Source organism: Chiloscyllium punctatum, chromosome 6, assembly GCF_047496795.1.
Source record: "Chiloscyllium punctatum isolate Juve2018m chromosome 6, sChiPun1.3, whole genome shotgun sequence".
In the NCBI taxonomy this organism is placed as follows: domain Eukaryota; kingdom Metazoa; phylum Chordata; class Chondrichthyes; order Orectolobiformes; family Hemiscylliidae; genus Chiloscyllium; species Chiloscyllium punctatum.
Window position 1 is genome coordinate 24,290,871 of NC_092744.1, and position 24,888 is coordinate 24,315,758.

Here is a 24,888-nt window from a genome sequence, read left to right on the forward strand (position 1 = left end):
CAGATTCTCAAGGAACCGGGGTTTTAGTTTAGCTTTCAGTTATTGTGATTTTGAAGTTAGCTGTGGAAGTCCCCGGATATCGTTCTCTATTGGAATTTTCTCTTGGTGATTTTTTTTCCTCCTGGACTGGAGAAACATTGCATGTGAGACAATCTGTTTTACTGAATTTGCCTTTGCCAAGGGTGTGTTTATAGGATGTTACTGTATTTGAACAGTTGCTTAAGTAGTTAACTCACCTATTATTCTGTTAAGTTTTCTTCTTTTTGTGTTTTAACAAGTGTAAGATTAAAGTTTGTTTTGCTTAAATCTGAATAGTGTAGCCAATCAAATTACATCTAGAACACAGCACCTACACTTGCCTTTAAGTTAGATAAAAGTTGGGACCTAAGCTACCTCCTTGATGTATTTGAAGGGGATTTGGGCTGGTCCATAATATAAATACCTCAGCACCTGCTGTTTACAAGTTCAAAGGACAGTTTAACTTGAAAGTTAAAGTGGAAACAAGTCTGTCTATTTAGAGTTATCGAGTCATAGAGATATACAGCACAGAAACAAACCCTTTGGTCCAACTTGTCCATGCCGACCAGATATCCTCAATTAATCTAGTCCCATTTGCCAGCACTTGGCCCACATCCCTCTGAACACTACCTATTCATATATCCATCTATATGTCTTTCAAATGTTGCAATTATACCAGCTTCCACCACTTCCTCTGGCAGCTTATTCTATACAAGCACTATCTCTGTGTGAAAAAATTGCCACTTAAATCCCTTTTAAGTCATTCCCCTTTCGACTTAAATCTATGCCCTCTTGATTTTGGCTCCTGCATCTCAGGGAAAATACCTTGTCTGTTTATCCTACCCATGCCCTTCAGGATTTTATAAACCTCTATAAGGTCACGCCTCAGCCTCTATCACGCCAGAGAAACAGTCTCAGCCTATTCAACCTCTCTCTATAACTTCAACCTTCCAACCCTGGCAACATCATGTAAATGTTTTCCGAACCCTTTCAAGTTTCACAACACCATCCTTTCAGATTGCATCTGACTTTTTTCAGGATAAGTTTAACTGCCCCCTGAATATTTTTGACGTGGGGTGAAAGGACATTGGAGGGTTCTGTGAAACCTCTGTTAACAGCTTTAAGGCTGTGAATTTATGTGGCTCATAAGTTGGTCTCTGAGACCAGATAAATCAACATTTCCCCTGATGTAATTTCTGTTCCCAACCTGCCAACTTGACAAGATCCCATGTCAAAACCTCTAGCACAATCCCAGTTGACTCAACCAGTGGGAGGAACCTGGGATATTTAACTCTTTTTTTTATTTGAGAGGGGTGAGACTAATTGTGACTCTCAGAATGATAAAAATTACACTGGGAGTTGAAAATGTATCAAGTGGACTGATTTTCTGAACATCTTAATTCCTGACATGGTTTACTGAGGTGAATTGTAGGGTTTCTGTTTGAGCAGCTACAAACTTGGGAAGTTAACCAGCAAGGTCTACTTCACAGCTCTCAATGAAATGATACAGGGGCCTTATATTTCAGGATGTTTTACTATAATGGTGGTGCTATATAAGTGCAAACCATTGTTTCGTGTATTAAGTCTTTAAGCCACAGAGACCAATCAGTGAAAGGTACATTCTCTGTTCATTGGGATTAGGTTGTCTAATTACAGCATTCAGAGACAATGAGCGAGAGCACGAGGAACTGCTTTTATACAATATCTTCCACAGCTTCAGTATGTCTTGCTTTCAATGACATTGACTTGCTTTCTAAACTATGGTCACTTTTTATTATGCATGAACTGTATCAAACAATATATACGCAGAAAAATCTCTCAAATAATAATCTAACAAAGGTTCACTTTGGGGGTGAAATGCCAGTCCAGGACTTTGGGGAGTTTAATATTTTATTCAAGATAACAGCACCATCAACAATGCAGCATTCCCACAGTACTGGCACTTTAAGCAAGTGTGTTACTTTGGGAAAGCCAAGAGGGAACCCTGCGTGACAGAGGGAAGAGGTTGCTTTGGTGAGGAAGAGGGAGGGGGAAGAGACGGAAGCAGACTGGTGAGCTGAACTAGTTTTTGTATTCCTGCTGGAAAAGGGTGGGTCACTCTGTCACATGCTTCAACCCTTCAAACTGCATGTTCGAACTGCACAGATAATGGGAACCATGTGTCCTGAGGAATTTCTAAATCTGTAAATGGGAGCTGCTGGCTTGCAGTCCCGAGTGAGAGTGGACTTCTGAGAATGGAGAAAGTGCCAAAGCGAGGAGCTGAGTTTGTTTTTCAGCTGGCTGTTGTTTGCTGGTCAATGCAGGAATGCCTGGGCTATCGGCCAGGCTGGCAGCAAGCCAACACAGACCACAAGATTGTGTTCCCACAGAACCATGGCAGAATGCTGCACTAAATCATGATCAGCTTTCCATTGAGCTGGGACCAATCTATGGAGGGTCACACAGAAACGTCAGTGTGTGTAGCGTGCACACATGCACGTAGGAAGCATAGCAATGGACCCAGAAACACAGGGTAGAAAATTGTATTTACATCGCACATTAAATCATTACCAAACAAAGTTTGACAGTGTTTGCCATGTACAAAATATATCAGGTTTATGATCACACAACACCAGGTTATAGTCCAACAGGTTTATTTGGAAGCACTAGTTTTCAGAACGTTGCTCCTTCATCAGTTGGTTGATCACAGCTAGTGCTTCCAAATAAAGCTGTTGGGCTATAACCTGGTGCTGTGTGATTTTTAATTTAGTACACCCCAGTCCAACACCAGCATTTCCAAACCATGACGATCATGATTATAGCTCAGTTTGTCATGATTTTAGTCCATTATCTAGCATTGTGAAGTTTTTGAATTCTGGGCCCACAAAGATATGATGTTCAGATGGAGTCCATAGACATATGCAGCTCATCCATGCCAACCAGATATCCTCAACTGGTCTGGTCTCATTATTCAGTATTTGGTCCATATCCCTCTAAAGCCTTCCTATATGTTGAATGTTGAATAAATTCTGGAACCAGGCAACACCATTTGAAATTAAAGTGGATGCCACTTCGAATTAAGGTGAAGAGAATTTCTTTTTACTCAGAATTTTGAATCTTTGGAATTCTCTGGAGGAGCCCAGTCAGTGAGTATGTTTAAAATAGAGATTGATGTTTAGAAATTGATCAATGGCGTCAAGGGATATTGTGGGATGAAAGACATTGAGGCGATCAGTCTTAATTTTATTAAATGGGAAAGGAGGCTCAAAGGACTAAATGGCCTCCTCATGTACCACTACTCCACGTTCTTAGCCTGGGATCAACAGGAGTTTATGGGAACTGAGCTATATCGATCAACCAGAAAGTGGATCTATGTGGAAGCTCAGTTGTGATTTATTGATTTGTATAGCAGGTATAAGAGGATGTATGAGTAATAACTCTTATTCCTGATACTCTGATTATCCTGGCAGAACTGTATGAAAGAATTTGATATGAAGCATGCATAATTGATGTGGAAGACAAAATCTGGCCAAAAGTATAAGGTGGTTGTTAATAAATACACATCGGGAATTTATCAGAGACAACAGGTCAGAAAATACAAATAGTAGACGGTCCGGGCATAAAACAGCAGGGATTATAAAATGAGCAAAAGTGAAATGGAGTTTAAGGCTCTGTATGTGAAAGTGCACAACATTTTTAGCAAAAGGAAAATGTTGGCACCAATGGAAATCAATGTAAAAAACCTGATAGGCATTAGAGAGACACAGAAAACCAAGACAAGGACCTGGATGTGGAAGGGCATGTGAGCTATTGGATTAACAAAGCTAGGAAAAGATAGGGAGGCAGCTCTGTTAATTATGGATGGTTTAGTTCACCGTTAAGATTGTACCTTAACTTGGAAGATCAATATGTAAAATCAGTAAAGGTAGAGATAAGAAATAGTAAAAATAAGAGATCCATTGTTGCAGTGGTTTATAGGCCCCCTAAGTTGTTGCACAGCAGAACAGAATATCTAGGAAAAATTAGTTGGGCAAGTAAGAAATGTGCCACAGTAATCATGAGTGACCGTGCTGATTTGGAGAATTAGAATGGCACAGTCTCTTAGAAAATGTTTTGTAGTGTTTACAGGACAATGTCTCAGAGTAGTACGTTTCAGAGCCTACCAAGGAACAGACTATTCTAGAAGTGGTACTGTGCAGTGAGACAGGATTAATCAATGATGAGAAAGGAGTCTCTGGTGATCACAACATAACAGAATTTTACATTCAGTTTGAAAGGGAGAAGTCGGGATCCATGACTAGTTTAAATCCAACTGAGGGCAAAGGTAAGAGAATGAAGGTAAAGCTGGATAAGGTGAATTGGAAAACGAAGTTAAAAGGTTGACCAGGGATGGGATTCAAGATGGCGGCGACCCAGTAGGTCTGCCCTGCCAAGCTCTGCACCAGAACCCAGACGAAGTGGTGCACTCATCCTCCCTTTATTACCCAATGTGGTAGAAATAGTTATTTTTTGAGTCCTAGAATTGTTCAGTGTTAGTTTAAAACAGTTAGGAAATGACCAAGGGGAAGAGACCGTGAGGATTGCAGCAAGCAGGAACCTCCCCCTGCAACAATGGACATCCCCTGGCCACAGCTTCAGCCTCTGTGATCGCCCCAGGAAACTTACCTATGGAGCAGAGCCTGGTCTTGGAGTCTGTGAAACTCTGAGAAAAGATCAATTTAGTGATGGAGGATACCCGGGCCAGGCTTGAACCGATCTCGGTCATGCTGCAGAAGCGTGACCAGTAGATCCAGTGTCTCAGGCAGTGTGTTGGGTAGATGGAACAACGGGCCATGACCTCTGAAACCGCAATGGAATCCTCGGTAGGTCAGCTCCAGGCTCTGGAACGGCAGATATGGGTCGTGGAAGAGACGGTTGACGACCTCGAAAAGTGAGGCCGTTGAAAGAACATCCATCTGGTAGTGCTTCTGGAATGGGGGGAGGAAGACCAGCTCATCAGCTTCTTGGAGCAATGGCTCCCGCAGTTTTTGAAGCTGGACATCGAGGCAGACCAGGTGCAGGTCGAGCAGGCCTACTGGATCGCACTGCGCAGGCCTGGATCGGACCAGCGCCTCTGCCCGGTCCTAGTGTGACTCCAGCACTACAGAGATAAGCAAATGATGCTGGAAGCCTCTAGAGCACTGGGGAAGGATCCACAGGCTCTGATACACAAAGGATCACAAATTATGCTTTTCGAAGACTTTTCTGCAGTCATGATTCGTAAAAGGAAAGCCTTTGATGAGGTAAAAGATGGCTGAGAGACTTGAATACAGACATCCAGTATTCCCTCAGGTATCCGGCAATATTACATTTCAGCCACAGAGGGTCCGGGTTCAATTTTGACTCACGGGAAAAGATAAAAGACTTCCTGGATGCTTTAAAATAGACTGGCTGGCTTGAATAATATGGACAATAATGTTTATTTTGTTATTCCCTATAATTTGCCTGGTTTACCTGGTTGTCAGGGGGCTTTTTAAAATATATGTGGGGGTCATAATTGTTATTTTTTTCTTTTTCTCTCTCTTCTCCCTTCTCTCTCCCCTTCTGTCATCCCTTGTTCTTTTTTTCTTAACATTTCCTTTTGTTTTTCTCTTCTGGTATGGGATGGGAGGAGGGGAGTGGTTGGGGGAGGCCGTGGAGGTTATTTATCTCTGTTCTACAAGGAGTGCCTAGGATTATAGTATGGAGGGGATGGGTTGAGTACCCACTTTTAACTTTCTTGTTATAAGATGTGTGCATTTTTTTCTCACTTTGTATTGTCTGGGCTGGGGCACAGCTTCAGCTAGAAGGAGCCATGGAGGGGTTAGTGGGTAGCATGAGCGCTCCCTGTGGGCAAGGGGCAAAGTCTCCTTTCATTTATGTTATATGGTGGTATGTTGTAGAAGTAGCTGTTAGAGGTTTTGAGTTGGTAGTTTTGGAAGTTGTATTTTTAAATTTATACGAACTGTTTGTCGTTTTCACTCGGCATTCTATGAGGGGTTCTTCCTCTCACAGGGTCACGGACTGTTTCAGACGGCTGTGGCTAGCCATTCATTTAAATGGTGCACCTGGAATGTTCAGGGGAGTCATTCACCAATTAAGAGAAAAAAAGATACATTCAAGCCTTAGGAAAGAGAGGGTCAATGTAGCCTTGCTGCGAGAAACACATTTAACCGATAAGGAGCACTTGAAGATGCAGTAGGGAGGGTTTGGATGGGTGTTTTTCTCATCCTTTAATTCGAAACGTAGAGGAGCTGCTATACGCGCCCGCAAGAATCTCCCATTTCAAATGTTTTTGCCAAGTGGGTGGCAGTGTTATGTAGTGACCCGAAAGCAGCAGTTCTCACTGATGGTATAAGGTCGGACAATTTTAGTATCGGCAGAGGCAGCCAACAAGGGTGCCGTCTCTTGCCACTATTGTTTACATTGGTGATTGAGCCATTGGCAGAGCCCATCTGGAAGGACCCCAATATGATTGTCCCGGAGGTAGGATCAGGCAGGCATAAGATCACCCTCTATGTGGATGACGTTCTCCTCTTTTTAACCAATCCAATGACATCTGTGTCCTGTTTAATACAAGTGATTAATCCATTTGTTTGGTTCTCAGGGTTTAAAATTAATTTTATGAAGTCCGAGGCCATGCCTGTGGGAAGCCTTACTGGAATATCTGATCTTGGGGGGTGGAACCCGTTTCCCTTTCAGGTCGTCATAGAGTGGCCACAAGGAGTTTTCCTGTATTTAGGCATTTTTATCACCCTGGCCTTTGATCAATTATGTAAGGTTAATTTTGTGCAGTTGCTAGAGAAGATTAGGCAGGACCTTTGGTGCTGGGAGGATCTTCCGATATCCTGGTTGATAAAATAGCTCTGGTCAAAATGAATGTTCTTCCTTGTTTATTATATCCCATGCGAATGCTCCCTTTGATGCTGCCTAGGCAAGCATTACGGAGACTTTACAGTTGGCTTGGATCTTTCACCTGGCACCATTGGCAGCCTCTTAGTAAGCTGGATAAATTGCAGCTTCCGCAGGGGATGGGAGGTTTGGATTTCCCGGACTTTAAGAAATATCAATTGAGTTCCTTACTATCTTATGTGGCTGACTGGGCCTGCCAGGACCCGCGATCAATCTGGTTGGACATCAGGGCCTCCCAGGCAAAATGTCCCCTCATCAATTTGTTGTTTATGGACAAGATGAGGATTGTTATGGACCATTGCAGAAACCCGATTGTCCTTAACATGGTTAAAGCATGGAGAATAATGCGGCAAGGTGAGGGCAACTTACAAAAAACTTCCCCTTTCACTCCCATTGTGGGAATGTAAGGATTCCAGCTGGAGTCGCTGGACTCTGGGTTTAAGCTCAGGGAGTCTAGAGGAGTCTCCAGTTTGAGAGATTTATTTGACGGCGAGCTCATGATGTCTTTCGAGCAGCTGAGTCAGAAATATGAGCTATCTAGGAGCGATCTCTTTCGTTACTTTCAGGTTAGGCACTTTATACAGGAAAAAACTACATTGATGGTGAGTCCCTATAACTTGGATATGGAAAGGAGAGTGCTCCAGTTTACAGGTGCTCTCTCGGTCAGCACAAGTTATTTATCACTTGTTAGGAAGTAATGTTTCAAAGGACATTGAGGGACTATGCGGAATCTGGACTCGGGAATTGGGGGTGGAAATCTCATCAGAGATGTAGGAAGATATTTGGGAGAACGTAAGGAAGATTTTGATCTGTAACAGGATGCAGGCTATGCAACTGAAGGTACTCCACAGGGTTCATTTGGCACCGGAACAGAACAGCTTGCGAAATTTAAGACAGGGGTGTCCCCAGTGTGCCCAAATGTAAAACAGATGTTGGCACTCTTACCCATTGCCTGTGGTCATGCCACAAACCTCATAGGTAGTGGGGTGCCATAGTGAATGTTTTGGAAGAGGTCTTGGGAACTGAGATTAAGGTGGATCCAGTGTCCCACCTGTAGGATTTGCCAAATCTCCCCCTCTTTGGACGCACATGGAAGAAACTCTTTAATATTCTTTCATTCTTTGCTAGGAAGAGCATTCTAATGAGCTGGGTGTAGGAGAATTCCCCAGGACTTTCGGGCTGGCGTAGATTAGTTATGGAGCACATCCCCCTGATCTTACTAATGAGTATGGTGCACCAGAAAACGGAACTGTTTTATAGAATGTGGCTGCCCTTTCTGAATTATATAGATGCAGACTTGTTGGCTGTATTGGTTAGGGCCTTTGTGTAGTTATGAGGGTTATGTCTGGCGGTCCGCGGACCCCTGAGGGGAAGAATCCTGAACAAATATGGGTTTGCCTACTCATGGTCCCAGTGGTGGGGAGCTTTGGTGGGATTGTGCAGTAACTTAGCTGAATGTAACTTAATTTACCTTGGTTTTTTTTTAGTTATTTATTGAATTGTAGTTTTTGTGGGTTTGTTTTTCTTTCTCTCCTCAGTGGTTTGTGGAGTAGAGCAGTAGTTTGTTTTCTGTTAAACCAGAAAATAAAAATGTTTATTACTTCTTAGAGAATTACCCAAACAGAAATCAAGAAGTGAAACAAAAAGTCACAATGAGATCAGATGGTGTCATTATGGGTTTGTGAAAGGCAAATCATATTGAAACTAATAGATTAGAGTCTTTTTGACGAAGTAACATTCATAGTGGTAGAGGGGAATTAATAGATGCGATGAATTTTGATTTCCAAAAGGCATTTGGGAAAATGCCACTTCAAAGGTTGCTGTACAAGATAAGGGCACATGGAATAGGTATTAATATATTAGCATGGATAATGGATTGGTTAGCTAACAGGAAGCAAAGTGTAGGAATAAGTGGGTCTTTTTGTATTAGCAAGCTGTAACTAATGCAGTATCATATGGATTGATGTTTCAATTTTACAACCTATAATAATTATTTGGATGAAGTCACTGAATGTATAGTTGCTACATTTGCCACTTAGACTAAGATGGATAGGCAAGTAAGTTATTGAGGGGACGTAAAGAGTCAGCAAAGGGATGTAGATGCATTGGAACACACCGGCTAAAGTCCTCCAACAGCATTTAGAATCATACCCAGTACACAGGAAGGTGGTTGCAGTTATTCGAGGTCAATCAACCCCCCTCCAGGATATCTCTGCAGGCATTCCTCAGGGTAGTGCCCTCAGCCCAACCATTTTCAGCTGCTTCACCAATGACTTTCCCTCCGTTGTAAGGTCATAAGTTTTAAATTAAAAAAATCATTCACAGGATGAGGGAGTCATTGGCTAGGCCAACATTTACCACCCTTCCCAACTTACCCATAGGGTAGTTAAGAGCCAACCATATTGCTGTGTGTCTGGAGTCACATGCAGGTCAGACCAGGTAAGGATGCACTTTCCTTCCCTGAAGGTTATTAGTGAAGGCGATCGTTTTCTTCCAACAATCGACAATGGTTTCACGGTCACCATTAGACTTTTAATTCGAGATTTTTAATGAATTCAAATGTCACCATCTGCTGTAGCAGGATTCAAACCCTGAAGTGGGAATGTTCAGTGAAGATCATACAATATTCAGCACTATTCAACTTTCTCAGATACTGAAGCAGTTGTTACTTGCATACAACAAGACCTGAACAACCTTCGAGCTTGGGCTGATGTGCACTGAGTAACTGTCATGCCACACAATTGCCAGGCAATGACTATCTCCAACAAGAGAGAATCTGCACATTTCCTTTTGACACTCAATAGCATTAGCATGACTGAATCTCCCACCATCAGAATCTTGGAGTTACCTTTGACTAAACACTGAACTGGTCTTGAAGGAACTGGATCGCATGGTACCAGGGTAATGATTTCTGTTGTGGACTTGACTAAAACTAAGGGACATAATTTATAAATATAAGGTCTCCTGTTTTAGATTAGATTAGATTCCCTACAGTGTGGAAACAGGCCCTTCGGCACAACAAGTCCACACCGACTCGCTGAAGAGCAACCCACCCAGACCCATTCCCCTACATTTTACCCCTTCACCTAACACTATGGGCAATTTAGCATGGCCAAATCACCTAACCTGCACGTCTTTGGACTATGGGAGGAAACTGGAGCACCCGGAGGAAACCCACGCAGACACGGGGAGAATGTGCAAACTCCACACAGACAGTTGTCCGAGGAATTGAACCCAGGTCACTGGAGCTGTGAGACAGTATTGCTAACCACTGAGCCACCGTGCTGTGTGTGATACCATCTGTATCCTCATTGTATGTGGGTTCTTTAGGAGCTTGCATGATCCAATGTGTGTTTAAGAAAACATCTCTGGGACACCTGTACCAACCAATCCCACCACCCAGTGGCTGAACACTTCAACTCCCCTCCCACTCTGCCAAGGGCACGCAGGTCCTGGGCCACTCCATCGCCAAGCCCTTACCACCTGACACCTGGAGGAAGAGCGCCTCATCTTCTGCCTTGGGCTATGCAACCACACGATATATGTGGATTTCACCAATTTCCTCATTTCCCCTCCCCACCCAAATTTCCCATGGCCTAAACCAGCAACTCAGCACTGCCCTCTTGACCTGTTCATCGCTTTTCCCATCTATCTACTCCACCTTCCTCTCCAACTTATTACCTTCTAACCAACATTCATCTACCTTTCGCATCCTCAGCTACCTTTCCCCTAACTCTACCCCTCTCCCATTTATTTCTCAACCCCCAGCCTACAAGCTGCATTCTTGATGAAGGGCTTATGCCCGAAACATCGATTCTCCAGCTCCTCTGATGCTGACTGTCCTGCTGTGTTTTTCCAGTGCTACACTCTCTGCTCAGATCTCCAGCATCTGCAGTCCTCATTTTCTTCAAATGTGTGTAGCCAACTTCTGAATTAATAAGAAGAGTCTTGTCGAGTGAACAAGATGTTGTTTATTGCATCTCTGCAACTATTTACAGGTTGTAGGAATGGGCCCTGCATTACTACAAAGACTGTTGGGAAGACATTACTCTTGGCTCGGTCTTCCAAGATTGTTCTTTACTCTCCCACCAAATCCTTAAAACAGAATAATTGTGGGTGATGCTTATTGCTTTGTATTCAGTGTAAGCTGCCTTCTTGAACACCACAATCCATGTGCTGTAGGTCGACCCACAATGCTGTGAGTGACAATATTCCAGGATTTTGACCCAGCAATACTGAAGGAATGACGATAAACTTCTAAGTCAGGATAGTGACTGGCTTGGAGGGCAACTTTGAGCTGGTCTCATCCTGTGCATCTCCTACCTTGGTCTTTTGAGATTGTCTTGGTGTGGAAGGTCCTGTTGAAGGAATTCTGGCGAACTACTGAAGTGCGTCACGTTGATGGTACACACTGCTGCTACTGAGTGTCAGTGATGGAGGTAATGGATGCTTGTGGAGGTTGTGCCCATCGAGCAGGCTGCTTTGTCCTGAATGGTGCCAAGCTTCTTGAGTTATTGGAGCTGCACTCGTCCAGGCAAATGGGGGATATTCTATTACACTTTGGACTTGTGCCTTGTAGATAGAGGAATGATATTTGCCACTTGTCAGCTGAAACCTGGATTTTGTCCAGGTCTTGTTACATTTGGCAAGAGTTTAGGGACCAATACAGCTGAAGCTATCATGTGGAGCAATTAAAATCCGGAAATGGCAAAAATGTTACAATTGAAAGAGTACAGAGACAATAACTCGCTGTGGAACAAGAGGAATTTAAAAATGTGATGTGGAGCAGGATGAATAGTGTGGCTTATTATAATTCATTTATAGGACATGAGCATCATTGATCCAGGTGGCATTTATTTCCTGGCAATTCTTAATTACTCAGAAATCAGATAAGAATCAATGACTTTGCTGTGGGTCTGGAGTCACATGTAAACCTTACAGCAGCGGAGACTTAGAGGGTGCATGATTGAGATAGAATCATAGAATCTCAAAGTACAGAAGGAGGATATTCGGCCCATCATGTTCATATTAGTACCTGAAAAAGCTACTCAGATAGGGCTGGAGAATGAGAATATCTCTATGGTACTCTAAATTCATCTCTTGTGAGACATGTAAAATTATGAGGAGCATAGATTGGGTAGACGGGAAGAAATGTTTTCCCCTTGATGGAGAGAGCGATGACCAGAGGACATAGATTTAAGGTATGGAGTGGGAAGTTTAGAGGGGATGTCAGGTAAAATATTTTAACCCAGGGGGTGGTGGGAATTTGGAACTTTTTGCCTGTAAGGGCAGTAGAAGCGGAAAACCTTTAACGTATTAAAATTGTTCAAATGTACACTTGCAATGCCAAACCAACCAAGGCTATGGGATTAGAATAGTGAAGTGCTTTCTCCTCATTGGCGAGGATGAAACGAGCCAATTGCTTTTTTTCTGTGCTGTAGCTCTCTATGACTTTAACTCTATGGCCAGGTAAGGGCAACAGATTTCCTTCCAGCAAGGAGTTATTGAGGCAGATTTTGTGATAACATTCAGTGATTACATGGTTGCCATTAGGCTAGGTTTCATTCCCAATTTTATTGAATTCGCTATCGGCTATGGTGGGATTTGAACACACGTCTCCAGATCATTAGGCTGGGCCTTGGGATTACTAGTCCAGTAGAAAACCACCTGGCCCATCTTGTGAGCATAACGATAAGCAGGTTCAAATCTGTGGAGCAGCTGGATTGAGATCCAGGGGAGGTCAGTGAGCTTATCGTGGGTGAATAGGATTGGAATCCAAATTGGTAACCATGGCGTCACTGCAATTCGATCCGACCCTTCCCCACGGGGCCGGGTTGGAAATGTTTGAATGCCAAAAATGGTATGTATTTCTTTCAGCAAGTCATGATAGTCAGGGTGCAGGTGAAGTTTGCACATGCTGCTGCTTCAATCTTTGTCCATCTTCCTCAGTGGCCTAGACTTCCTCCCTCCATCGGAGGGCAGTAGTTCCAAATTCTTTCTGCACAAAATTGGCTGACTTTGCCAACTAAGAGCTTTTGTCACAGCAGTTAAACTTCCTCCTTCCCGTAACTGTTCTGTGACCTGTGAAAATCTCATTTAAATGTGAAATATCATCCTGTCTTAGGAGCAGTTGCTAAGAAACTTCATGTGATTCATTGTGTCCCAACTGTTAACATTTGCAGGATGGATTTTCTCTTGGTGGTATTTTTCAATTCCCAGTAGAGGCCCCACAGGAGTGGTCTTTGTTGCTTTTTCTGCAGCATGTAAATCATTCAAAAAATTACAAATAAAACTCAGCCTCAACAGAGTTATAGCCGTGGTGCTTAAACTGGATTTTAATTCTTGTCATTGCTATTCCTGAAAGAGCTATTCCTGTGCCAAAAGGGTTGGGTTTGAGGTGGGAGGGTCTATGAGGAAGCCATACCTCTCTGCAAGTCAGTCTTGGCCAGTGTGGGTGAGGCTACAAGTTTAGCTAGTTGCTGCACTGCAGATCCTCATCAAGTTAGGAGCTCACAGCTCATCTGATGTCTCTGTGAACATCGTGGAGATTGAAACAGGATCTCAACTTTTCTTGTCTGCTCTTTTGCCCCTCTGGAAATTGAATATGCACCATGGAGTCAACGGTTCAGTTGTGCTCAAAGGTTAGTGTTAGCCTGTCTCTCCCTCTCTCTCTCTCTCTCTCTCTCACATTCACTGCCAGAACTGTTTATTTGTTGCACTGTGTAATCAGAGGCTGCAGTTCAGCCTGGGAGTCTCTGCAATTATTGGATGGATTATGCACTGTCCCCAAGCAGAGCTGCTGATGGACACTTCTTCCCGAATCAGCCTCTATTCTGTATATGATCCCAATTCTATCTGCCATGATTCCATTCCCTTATCCAAATACTTTGTCCATTCCTGGACTGCGCCCATTTTTGACTCCTGGTGAATTGTTTTGATTCTTTTGAAACTTTTGCTGAATAAACAGGCAGTGTTGGATGATGGATCACATTTATAATATGCATCTAGGGACAACATCAAACTCTCTCAGGACAAGTACAGCATGGGGGTCAGATACAGAATGAATTTCCCACTGCACTGTCCCCAGGAAACACTCCCACAACAGGTATAGCATGCAGTCTGATACAGATAAAGGTCCCTCTACTCTTCTTTTTAAAACTGAAAGTAAACTTACCCTACACTGTCCTCATCAACCACTTCCAGGACAAGTGCAGTATGGGATCAAGTACAGAATAAGTTTCCCTCTATACTGTCCCCATCACTCTCGCAGAATAGGCTCACCACAGTGTCAGATGCAGATTAAAGCTACCTCTACTTTTTGCAACTGAAAATAAAACTTCTTCTACACTGCCCCCATCAAATGTACCCTGCATGTACAGCATGGGCTTAGATACAGGGTAAAGCTTCCTTTACCCATAGACATGTAATCCAGAATGTCATTCATAGAATCTCTACAGTGTGGAAAGAGGCCATTTGGCCCATTGGGTCTGTGCTGGCTCTTTGGAAGAGCTGTCTAAATAATTCCACTTGCTTTTCACTTTCCCATTGCCCTGCAGAATCAGTTTGCTTCATAGTGGCCATTCTGCTCATTGGTATTGGCCACAAAATTTCAAAGGCTGAAGTAGAGATGATGTTTCCACTTGTGGGTGAGTCTGAAACCACAGTGTCACCAATCTTAAATTTGATTTCTATTTGTCCACATGGCTTGGGTGTCCCTGGTTAGGCCAGCATTTATCATCCTTCCCTAATTTATAGCTATGAATGTAACAAATGGGGAGAAACGCCTTAACTCAGGGAAGCGTTATAATGTGGAACTTGAAGCCACAGGGAGTAATTGAGCTGAAAAGCACAGAGATATTTAAGTGAGTGTTGGATAACCACAGGAGGGAGTTGGCACTGAAGGGATATGGTGATTAGATAGGTGGGAGGGGGCTCACATAATACATAGGATTCCTGGGGTCTGGGCAGGGTAGATGCAGAAAGGCTGGTACTTATGGCAGAGTACAGGACCAAAAGGCACAATCTCAGAATTAGGGGTTGCACATTTAAGAGAGAGTTGTGGAAGATCTGAGGATAGTGAATTCTTATAAAAACCTGAGAAAGTGTCACTAGACCTGAAACTTTAACTCTGATTTCTCTCCACAGATGCTGCCAGACCCGCTGAGCTTTCCCAGCAATTTCTGTTTTTATTTTAGTAGATTTTTTTCCCGGGCTGTCAGGGCTGGGATATCAAGTGCGTTGAAGGCTAAGATAGGTTTTTAATCAGTATGGAAGTCAAAGGGCATGGGGATAAAGGAAGGAAAGTAGAGTCAAGGATTGTCAGGTCAGCCATGATCACATTGAATGATGAAGCAGGCTTGATGGGATGAATGATCTACTTCTGCTCCTGTATTTTATCATTTTATGTGGAGCAGTCTGTATAGTTGGGCTCTATTGGTGAATGAAGCATTGGGGTTGGCAGGATATGGGAACATGAAGGTTACATGTCGTTGCAGCTATTTGCTCATCTGGAGGATAAAGTCTCATAGTGACAAGCTGGGCCGAATGGCCTACTTTTATGTTGTAATCTTAGCTTGTGTGCTTTTATAACACTTTACACCACTAAAACTGAGAGCTGCAGCATCCTATCCAACAGTTAGTGGACTTCAACATGAATCTGTGTCACACTCTGCAAGAGACATTTATAAGATTCCCCTGTTGCCAAATATCTGGCTGACAGCACCGATCGACCGAAGTATGTAAAAAGCCTTTTCTGATGGAATGGTGTGTTGACTCTTTTTCATTGACAGCAGTGAATGTGGGCCAGGGGCAGTTGTCTGCTTTGACATTTGCCATAGCACTACATTGAAGGTTTTACTCTTTTCATGACAGGAATTTCACAGTCAGGTTCAAAGAGAAACATTGACTGCAATTTTGACCTTGCTTGCCAGCAGCAGCATGTTTCATTTGTATGTCACCTTTTAACACAACAAGGCACTTCTCGCTCACAGGAGCATAATCAAGACAAAATTTGACACCAAGCCACAGAAGGACATATGAGGACAGGTGACCAAAGCTTTGGTCAAAGAGGTTGATTAAAAAGTAAGTATCATAAAGAGGAAAAAAGTTGAAGTGGTCAAAGAAAGTCATTCTCACACTGTTAGTGTCATACACTGGGCCAGCATTTATTAGACTAGATTCCCTACAGCTTGGAAACAGGCCTTCAGCCCAACAAGTCCACACCAACCCTCTGAAGCGTAAAACACCCAAACCCATTCCCGTACCCTCTATTCACCACGAACGCTATGGGCAACTTTGCATGGCCAATCCACCTAGCCTGCACATCTTTTGGATTATGGGAGGAAACCCATGCAGACATGGGGTGAAAGTGCAAACTCCACACAGACAGTCGCCTGAGATGGGAATCAAACCCAGGTCCCTGGCATTGTGAGACAGCAGTGCCAACCACTGAGCCACCATGCCACCCACCCCTAATTGCCTCTGAGAGGAAGGTGATGAGCTGGCTTCTTGAATCATTGCAGTCTTTTGTATCCAGGGACAGCCAAGTGTTTTTAGGGTGGATGGCGATTTAGTTCCAAGTCAGAAAGGTGTGGATTAGAGAGGAACTTGAAGATGATGGTTGTGCAGCTGTCTGTGTGGAGTTTGCACATTCTCTGTGGGTTTCCTCTGGGTGCTGCAGTTTCACCCTGCATTCCAAAGACGAGCAGGTTAGGTGAATTGGCCACGCTAAATTGTTCATAGAGTTCAGGGATTTGTAGATTAGGTGCATTAGTCTGGGGTAAATATAAGGGAATGGGACTGGGTGGGTTACACTTCGGACGGTCGGTGTGGACTTGTTGGGCCAAAGGGCCTGTTTCCACACTGTCGGGATTCTATGATTCTATGATGGTCTTCCTTTACATTGACTATTCCTGTTCTTCTTGGAGAAATCAGTTTTTGAAAGGTGCTGTCAAAGGACCGTTGATGATTTATTTAGATTTCCGAATGGCGAGGGAATGGAAGGTTACAATGGTGACAGACAGGGAAGTGAAATTGAAGTCACAACCAGCATCAACCATGGCCTGATTGAATGGCAAAACAGATTTGAGGGGCTTAATGGCCTCCTACTAATTCCTGCTGTAATGCACCATGCTGATGGTACATTAATGTTACTGTGCACCGCGGGTGGGGGAGAATCAATAAAATGGCCTGCTAATCAAAGCACTTGTTCAAAGCAAATACACAAACAACCTATGCATCATTAAAATGCAGCAATCTCTGCTGTCTGTGCTCTGAACTGTATGACTGTCCCAGACTTTGGAACTACTCAAGCTCCAATGATAAAGTGAAATGCTGGCCTTGCCAATGACACCCACGTTCTAAGAATAAGCAATTCTTAAAAACAAGACATGATCTCGAAAACAAGGCTGACAATGTAAGTAAGGCTGGAGATTCACAACAGCATGTATTCACGGGTCTCTGCTCACTTGCTTGAGACAGTGGAAAATTGGCCGGCCTTTTACTGACCCCACAACTGGAACAAGTGCCAACATTTGGCCAATATCTACTGCGTCTGGGGAGGGAATGGGGGCTCTAGTAGCGGGAGGGTACAGTCCTCCTTAATATGTGCTGCAATAGCTGTTACCTGAACCACAGTTGACTGACGACTGCAGTTTAACGAGGCAGGTTTTGTGACAACATCATACGCTAGGATTTCTCATTCGGATCCTTGACAAACTAAATAAACATTATGAGTTCACAGCCAAACTGTAACTTTAACTGAGACTCTGGTAGAATATAGAACAGTACAGCATAGGAGCAGGACCTTCGGCCCACCATGTCTGTGCCAACCACGTTGCCAATCTGAACTACTCCCACCTGCTGCACACTGTCCATATCTCTCGATTCCCCATGTCTGTCTAATTGCCTCTTAAATGTTGCTATTGTGTCTGCTTTACAATCTCCCCTGGCAGTGTGTTCGAGGCACCTAACACCCCCGTCTTAAAAAAAACTTGTCTCACACGAGTTTGCACATTCTCCCCATGTCTGCGTGGGTTTCCTCCGGGTGCTCCGGTTTCCTCTCACAGTCCAAAGATGTGCAGGTCAGGTGAATTTGCCATGCTAAATTGCCCGTAGTGCTAGGTGAAGGGATAAATGTAGGGGTATGGGTGGGTTGCGCTTCGGCGGGTTGGTGTAGACTTGTTGGGCCAAAGGGCCTGTTTCCACACTGTAAGTAATCTAATCTAATCTAACATCTCCTTTAAACTGCCTCCCCTCACTTTAAATCTATGCCCCCTAGGATTTGATGTTTCCACTCTGGGGAAAACAACTATGACTGTCCACCTTATCCATATCTCTCATAATTTTACATATTTCTATCAGGTCACCCTCAGCCTCCCATGTTCTAGCAAGTAGCATACAGGTTTGTTTAACCTCTCCTTATAACTAATACACTTCAATCCAGCCAACAGTCTCACAAATCTTATTGAGTTCTTTGAGGAGGTGTCAAGACAGGTCGACGACGGTCGAGCAGTGGATGTGGTGTATATGGATTTCAGCAAGGCATTTGACAGGGTTCCCCATGGTAGGCTCACTCATTAAGTCAGGAAGTATGGGATACAGGGAGATTTGGCTATCTGGATCCAGAATTGGCTGGCTGACAGAAGGCAGAGAGTGGTTATAGATGGAAAGTATTCTGGTTGGAAGACAGTGTTGAGAGGGGTCCCGCAGGACTTGGAGGAGGAGGTTGAGGGGTGGGTTAGTAAATTTGTAGATGACACAAACGTTGGAGGTGTCGTCAATAGTATAGAGGGCTACTGCAGGTTGCAGCGTGACATAGACAGGATGTAGAGCTGGGCTGAGAAATGGCAGATGGAGTTCAACCTGGATAAATGCGAAGTGATGCATTTTGGAAGGTCGAACTCGAATGCTGAATATAGGATTAAAAACAGGATTCTTGGCAGTGTCGAGGAACAGAGGGATCTGGGTGTGCAAGTACATAGATCCCTCAAAGTTGCCACCCAAGTGGATAGGGTTGTTAAGAAAGCATATGGTGTTTTGGCTTTCATTAACAGGGGTATCAAGTTTAAGAGCCACGAGGTTTTGCTGCAGCTCTACAAGTCCCTGGTGAGATCACACTTGGAATATTGTGTCCAGTTCTGGTCGCCCTACTATAGGAAAGATGCAGAGGCTTTGGAGAGGGTGCAAAAAAGGTTTACCAGGATGCTGCCTAGACTGGAGGGCTTGCCTTATGAAAAAAAGGTTGAATAAGCTCAGACTTTTCTCTCTGGAGAAAAGGAGGGAGAGAGGAGACCTGATTGAGATGTACAAAATAATGAGAGGAATGGATAGAGTCAATAGCCAGAGACTTTTCCCCAGGGCAGGATTGATTGGTACGAGAAGTCAGAGGTAAGTTCTTTACGCAGAGAGTTGTGAATGCATGGAATGCGTTGGCAGCTGAGGTAGTGGAAGCAGAGTCATTGGGGATATTTAAGTGACTGCTGGACATGCACATGGATAGCAGTGAGTCGAGGGGTGCGTAGGTTAAGTTACTATATTTTACATTAGGATTAAGTCTCAGCACAACATCGTGGGCCAAAGGGCCTGTTCTGTGCTGTACTTTTCTATGTTCCAAACCTCTGTTGCAAACTCCCCAAAACCTCCACATCCTTCCTGTAGTGTGAAGATCAGAACTGCACACAATGCAAACTCCAAATGTGGCCTACCTAAAATTTTATGAAGCTGGAACTTGACTTATCAACTTTTATATTCAATGCCCCGAGCGATGAAGACAAACATGGTATATACCTACTTTATCACTTTATCCGTTTGTGTGCCACTTTCAGGGAGTTAAGGACTTGCACCCCAAGATCCCTCTGAATAAGAATGCTCTTAAGGGTCCTCCAATTTACTGAATATTCTCCTGTTGTATTCGACCCACCAAAATGTGTCACGTCACACTCGTCTGGACTAAACTCGATTTGCTATTTCTCTGCCCAACTGACCTATCTCCTGCTGTATCCTTTGACAACTTTCCTCGCTACCCACAGCTCCATCAATTTTCATGTCATCTACAAATTTACTGATCAAACCACCAACATGTTCATCCGAATCATTTACAAATAATGGAGGCCCCAGCAGTGACCTTTGCAGAACACCACTGGTCACAGACCTCAGTCAGAAAGCCACTGCTGCCCTTTGTCTTCTCTGAGCGATCAATTTTGTATGCAAATTGCCAACTTGGAGTGGATCCCATGTGATTTTATCTTCTGGACCAGCCTACCATGAAGGACCTTTATGTAAACTCCATGCCCTACCCTCATCAGTCACCTTCATCACTTCCTCAAAAAACTCAATCAAATTTATGAGACAAAACTTCCCTGACACAAAGCAATACAGACTGTCCGAATAGGTCCATTCTTTTTTCAAATGCAAGTAAATCCCATTTCTTAAGAATCTTCTCCAATAACTTTCCCTACCATTGATGTAAGGTTCATGGCTATGATTTCCTGGAATATCCCTACTGCCCTTCTTAAACAAAGGAACAACATTGGCACATCTCCAAGTCTTCTTTGACTTCACCTGTGGATAAAGAGGATGCAAAGATATCTGTCATGGCTCTAGCAATCTCCTCCCTTGGTTGGGATCTCCTGGGAGAGATCTCATCAGCCCTTGGAGATTTATCTACCTTAATGCTTTTGAAGAAATCCAACACCACCTGCTTTTTGCAATTGATGTGCCCTAGAATATCAATATACCCCTGACTAATCTTAACATCATCCACGTCTTCCTTCTTGGTGAATACTGATGCAAAGTATTCATTAAGGACCTCACTCACTTCCTCTGGCTCTGCACATGCTCTGATAATTCTGTCTGTTGATTGCACTTTCTCAATATTAAAATCCTGATATATATTCTATTTAGTCATATGTAGAACTTTTTGCTTTTCTTTTCCTCACAATCTCTTTCCATTTCTATTTCATAAAAACTGGGTTTTTCTATACCTTCAAGACTGAGTTAGATAGATTTTTGATCGATAAGGGAGTTGAGGGTTACGGAGGTGCAAACAGGAAAGTGGAACAGAGGACACAACTGGATCTTATTGAATAGCGCAGCAGACAATGGAGAGGCGATAGCTTAGTGGCATTATCACTGGGCTGTTAACCCAGAGACCCAGGTTAACTCCTGTGGACCCTGGTTAAGAATCCCACCACAGCAGATGGTGGAATTTTAATTCAATGAATATCTGGAATTAAGAGTCTAATACTGACCATGAATCCATTGCCAGTTGTTGAGAAAAAACCCAACTGGTTCATTAGTGTTTGTTAGGGAAGGAAACTGGAGCTGAAAATGTGTTGTCTGGAAAAGCGCAGCAGGAAAGAAGAAGGGCTCATTCCCGAAATGTCGATTCTCCTGCTCCTTGGATGCTGCCTGACCTGCTGCGCTTTTCCAGCAACACATTTTCAGCTCTGATCTCCAGCATTTGCAGTCCTCGCTTTCTCCTAGGGAAGGAAACTGCCAAGCATACCTGGTCTGGCCTACACGTAACTCCAGACCCACAGCAATGTGATTTACTCTTAATTGCCCTCTGGACAATTAGGGATGGGCACTAAGTGCTGTCCTAGCCAATGATGCCCTCATCCTGTGAATGAATACCAAAAAAACCCCCAAAGAGCTGAATAGTCTCCTCCTGTTCCTAAGTCCACTGTTCCTTTGTTTCTCCCTCATGTTCTCTCCATAGAATCATAGAATAATGCAGCACAAAAAGAGGTTAATTGGCATAAAAACCTGGCTGGTACATCAGTGTCCCTTTTTGGCAAGGACACCTGGTTTCCTTACCTGTTCTGGGCCTCAATGTGACTCCTTGTCAAACCCCAATGTGGTTGAACAAAGACATAACTGGCCTAGCAAGCCACACCATTGTATCAAACTACAGCAAGAATACAAGAAATGAAATGGTGAACAAACTGCAGTAGTTCAGGAAAGTAGTTCATCACCACTACCTTTTTGAGGGCTGTATGGATGGACAATAAATGCCAAAATTGCCCACAGTCAGAGAATGAATCAAAAAAGGCAAGTGGTTCTGGAATTGTGTCAGTGATTGATAATTGCTGCAAAGATTTTTCACAAGTGATGAGGCTGAAGAGAACAATCAGAATTCGCACCCAATTAATTTAATGACCAATTATTGTCAGCATATTAAATTATACTCAATGATTACAGTACTGGTATGAGACTGATGAATGATGGAGGATTATGGCTTTATCTTTCATATATTATCTCAGTGAATATAACTTCTCATCTTAGAACTGTCTAATTATTCCTCCAACATACCCTGTCCAAGTAAGAATTAAAAAAAAAGAGGATGATAACAGGAGAGGCAGGAAAGTTTGTGATCACGGGAAAGTAAGGAGTCTGAAAAGGGATACAGACAGACAAAAGGGAATGGGATATTTATTAGCAGATGGAATACAATGTGGGTGGATGTGAATGTTTTCATGTTGATTCTATGTTCAAGTATTACCTGTTCCTGAGGTAAGCTTGCTATCACTGCACCATAACAACCATTATAACCCTTTATTCTTTGATTAACTATCTCAGCCATAAATTGCACAAAATATGGAGGCACGGGATTGAGGGTGATTTAGTGGTTTGCATCTGAAATTCAAACACTATTTAAATGGAGATAAACCTCAGTATAGAGGGATCAGTGTGTCCCAATTCCTGAATTGCAAAGTTAATGTATAGTTGCAACAGGTGCTTAGGAAGTCGAAAAGAATGTTGTCACTTATTGCAAGGGAAAAGGGGGCGTGGGGGCTGGGTTTCTACAGCTGGACCTAATTCCTGAAAAAGAGTCACTGGACATGAAACATTAATTTTGTTTCTCTCTCTGCAGATGCTGAGTTGCTGAGTTTTTCCAGCAGTCATTGTTTTTGTTTGTGGTGTAATGAGATTTATTTAAATCCCGATAAAATAACTGATGACCTGACTCTGACATCAGGCAGAGAGAAGTCTCATTCTAGAATGAAAAGTAAAAAAAGAGGTCTTAGACACTGCACTAGGGAGCTATATTTGCGAACTTACCAAGTTAAGCTGTAAATAATGAATTGTTATTATTCATAAGGAGTCTTTAAGAGCCTTGTTTACAGATAAGGGGTAAACAACCTGAGAGACTGTGTATGTGTCGAACAAACAGCCTATTAAAAAGTACTTGTATATCTTTGACCCTTTTAACAACAGCAAAACATTCCAAAGTACATCACAACCAAAGAAGTACTTTCTTTGTGCAGTCACTGTTTTAATTTAGGACACAATTCAGTCACCTTCCAGCAAGATCCCACAAGCAGCATGTGACAATGACCATGTACTCAGGCTTAGGTGTTGGTAAAAGGATAAAAAGACTGGGGGCAATTCCACTCCAATAAGCACCATCTATTGTTTCCTGGATCAAGCACTTAGCTCACTGGGAGAGAAATCTGGTGGAAAAAGATGGGTGCAATTCTGGTCTCCCTCCGAAAGGAAGGATGTCGTGAAACGTGAAAGGGTTCAGAAAAGAGTTAACAAGGATGGTGCCAATGTTGAAGGGTTTGAAGTATTAGAAGATGCTGAATAGGCTGGGGCTGTTTTCCCTGAAGCGTCGGAGGCTGAGGGGTGACCTTACAGAGGTTTGCAAAATCACGAGGGGCAGGAAAAGATAAATAGACAAGTATTTTCCCTGGGGTGGGGGAGCCCAGAACTAGAGAGCATAGGTTTACAGTGAGAGGAGAAAGACTAAAAAAAGGACCTAAGGGGCAACTTTTTGACGCAGAGAACGGTGCGTGTATGACATGAGCTATCAGAGGAAATGGTGAAGACTGGTACAATTACAACATTTAATAGCCATCTGGATGGGCATATAAATAGGAAGGCTTTAGAGGGATATGGGTTAAGTGTTGGCAAATGGAACTAGATTAGTTTAGGATATTTTGTTTGGCATGGATGAGCAGGACTCAAGGGAGTGTTTCCATGTCCCAGTCTCTATGACTGTATGATACACAATGGCATTTTTCAAATTCCAGGAATTTAGAATCACTGAACCTCTAATGGTTCCAGAGGGAACCCTCAAAGTATTCTCAAAAGCCAGCAGCCAATTAGAAAGAGTCTGCAACACTGCAGTGAAGCAACTTTGGGAGAGCAGTAGATAGGAGAGTCCTGAACAAGTCTCGTCTCCCTTTTGACTGGCATTCTTGGAAAGTATATCATGGGCATTTAGGAATTTCAAATTATCAAGCAACAATTATTTCCTAATTATGAAGCAACCATCAGCGGTTAACCAAACCCTTAACAATCTCCAAACTGAGCTAAACCTGGAGAAAATAATTCAAGCCGTAAAATGTCTGTCTTTGTATAACAGTGGAGTATAGTATTGCTGGGAACTGTGCCTGTTCCACAGGGATCAGTGTTGGTGCCCTTGCTGTTGATGGGATATAAGTAAATGGCTTAGACTTGAACGTAAGTTGATCAGCAAGTTTTCAGATGATATGAAAAGTAATGAAGACAGCCTTACTGTCAAAGGATACAGGTGGGCTCGTCAGGTGGGCTCATCAGCGGCAAATGGAATTCAATCCCGAATAATAAGAGGCGACAAACATGGGCAGCTCAAACGTAGCAAGGGAATACATAGTGAAGAGGAGGACCCTGGGAAAAACCTAGAATCAGAAGAACCTTGGAGTCCACAATGAAGGTAGTGGGACAGGTAGATAAATTGAAGACATAAGGAAATAGGCTGGGGCTGTTTTCCCTGGAGTGTCAGAGGCTAAGGGGTGACCTTATAGAGGTTTATAACATCATGAGGGGCCTGGATAGGATAAATAGACAAGGTCTTTTCCCCTGGGTGGGGGAATTTCAGAACTAGAGGGCATAGGTTCAGGGTGATAGGGGAAAGATTTAAAAGGGACCTAAGGGGCAATCTTTCCACTCAGATTGTGGTGTGTTTATAAAATG

The 24,888-nt window shown here is 43.2% G+C and overlaps 1 protein-coding gene across 5 annotated transcripts in view; it reads left to right on the forward strand.

The window, feature by feature from the left end:
- Positions 1–24,888, forward strand: part of LOC140478783 (phospholipase D1-like) — a 167,628-nt gene that overhangs the window by 32,377 nt on the left and 110,363 nt on the right. For 2 of the 5 annotated variants that reach the window (XM_072572147.1, XM_072572151.1), the window contains exon 1: positions 13,379–13,568. The exons of the other annotated variants lie outside the window; for them this stretch is intronic. The gene's annotated coding sequence lies outside the window, so the exon portion shown is untranslated. Of the gene's footprint in view, positions 1–13,378; positions 13,569–24,888 lie in introns of those variants that run through there. 5 annotated transcript variants of the gene reach the window in all.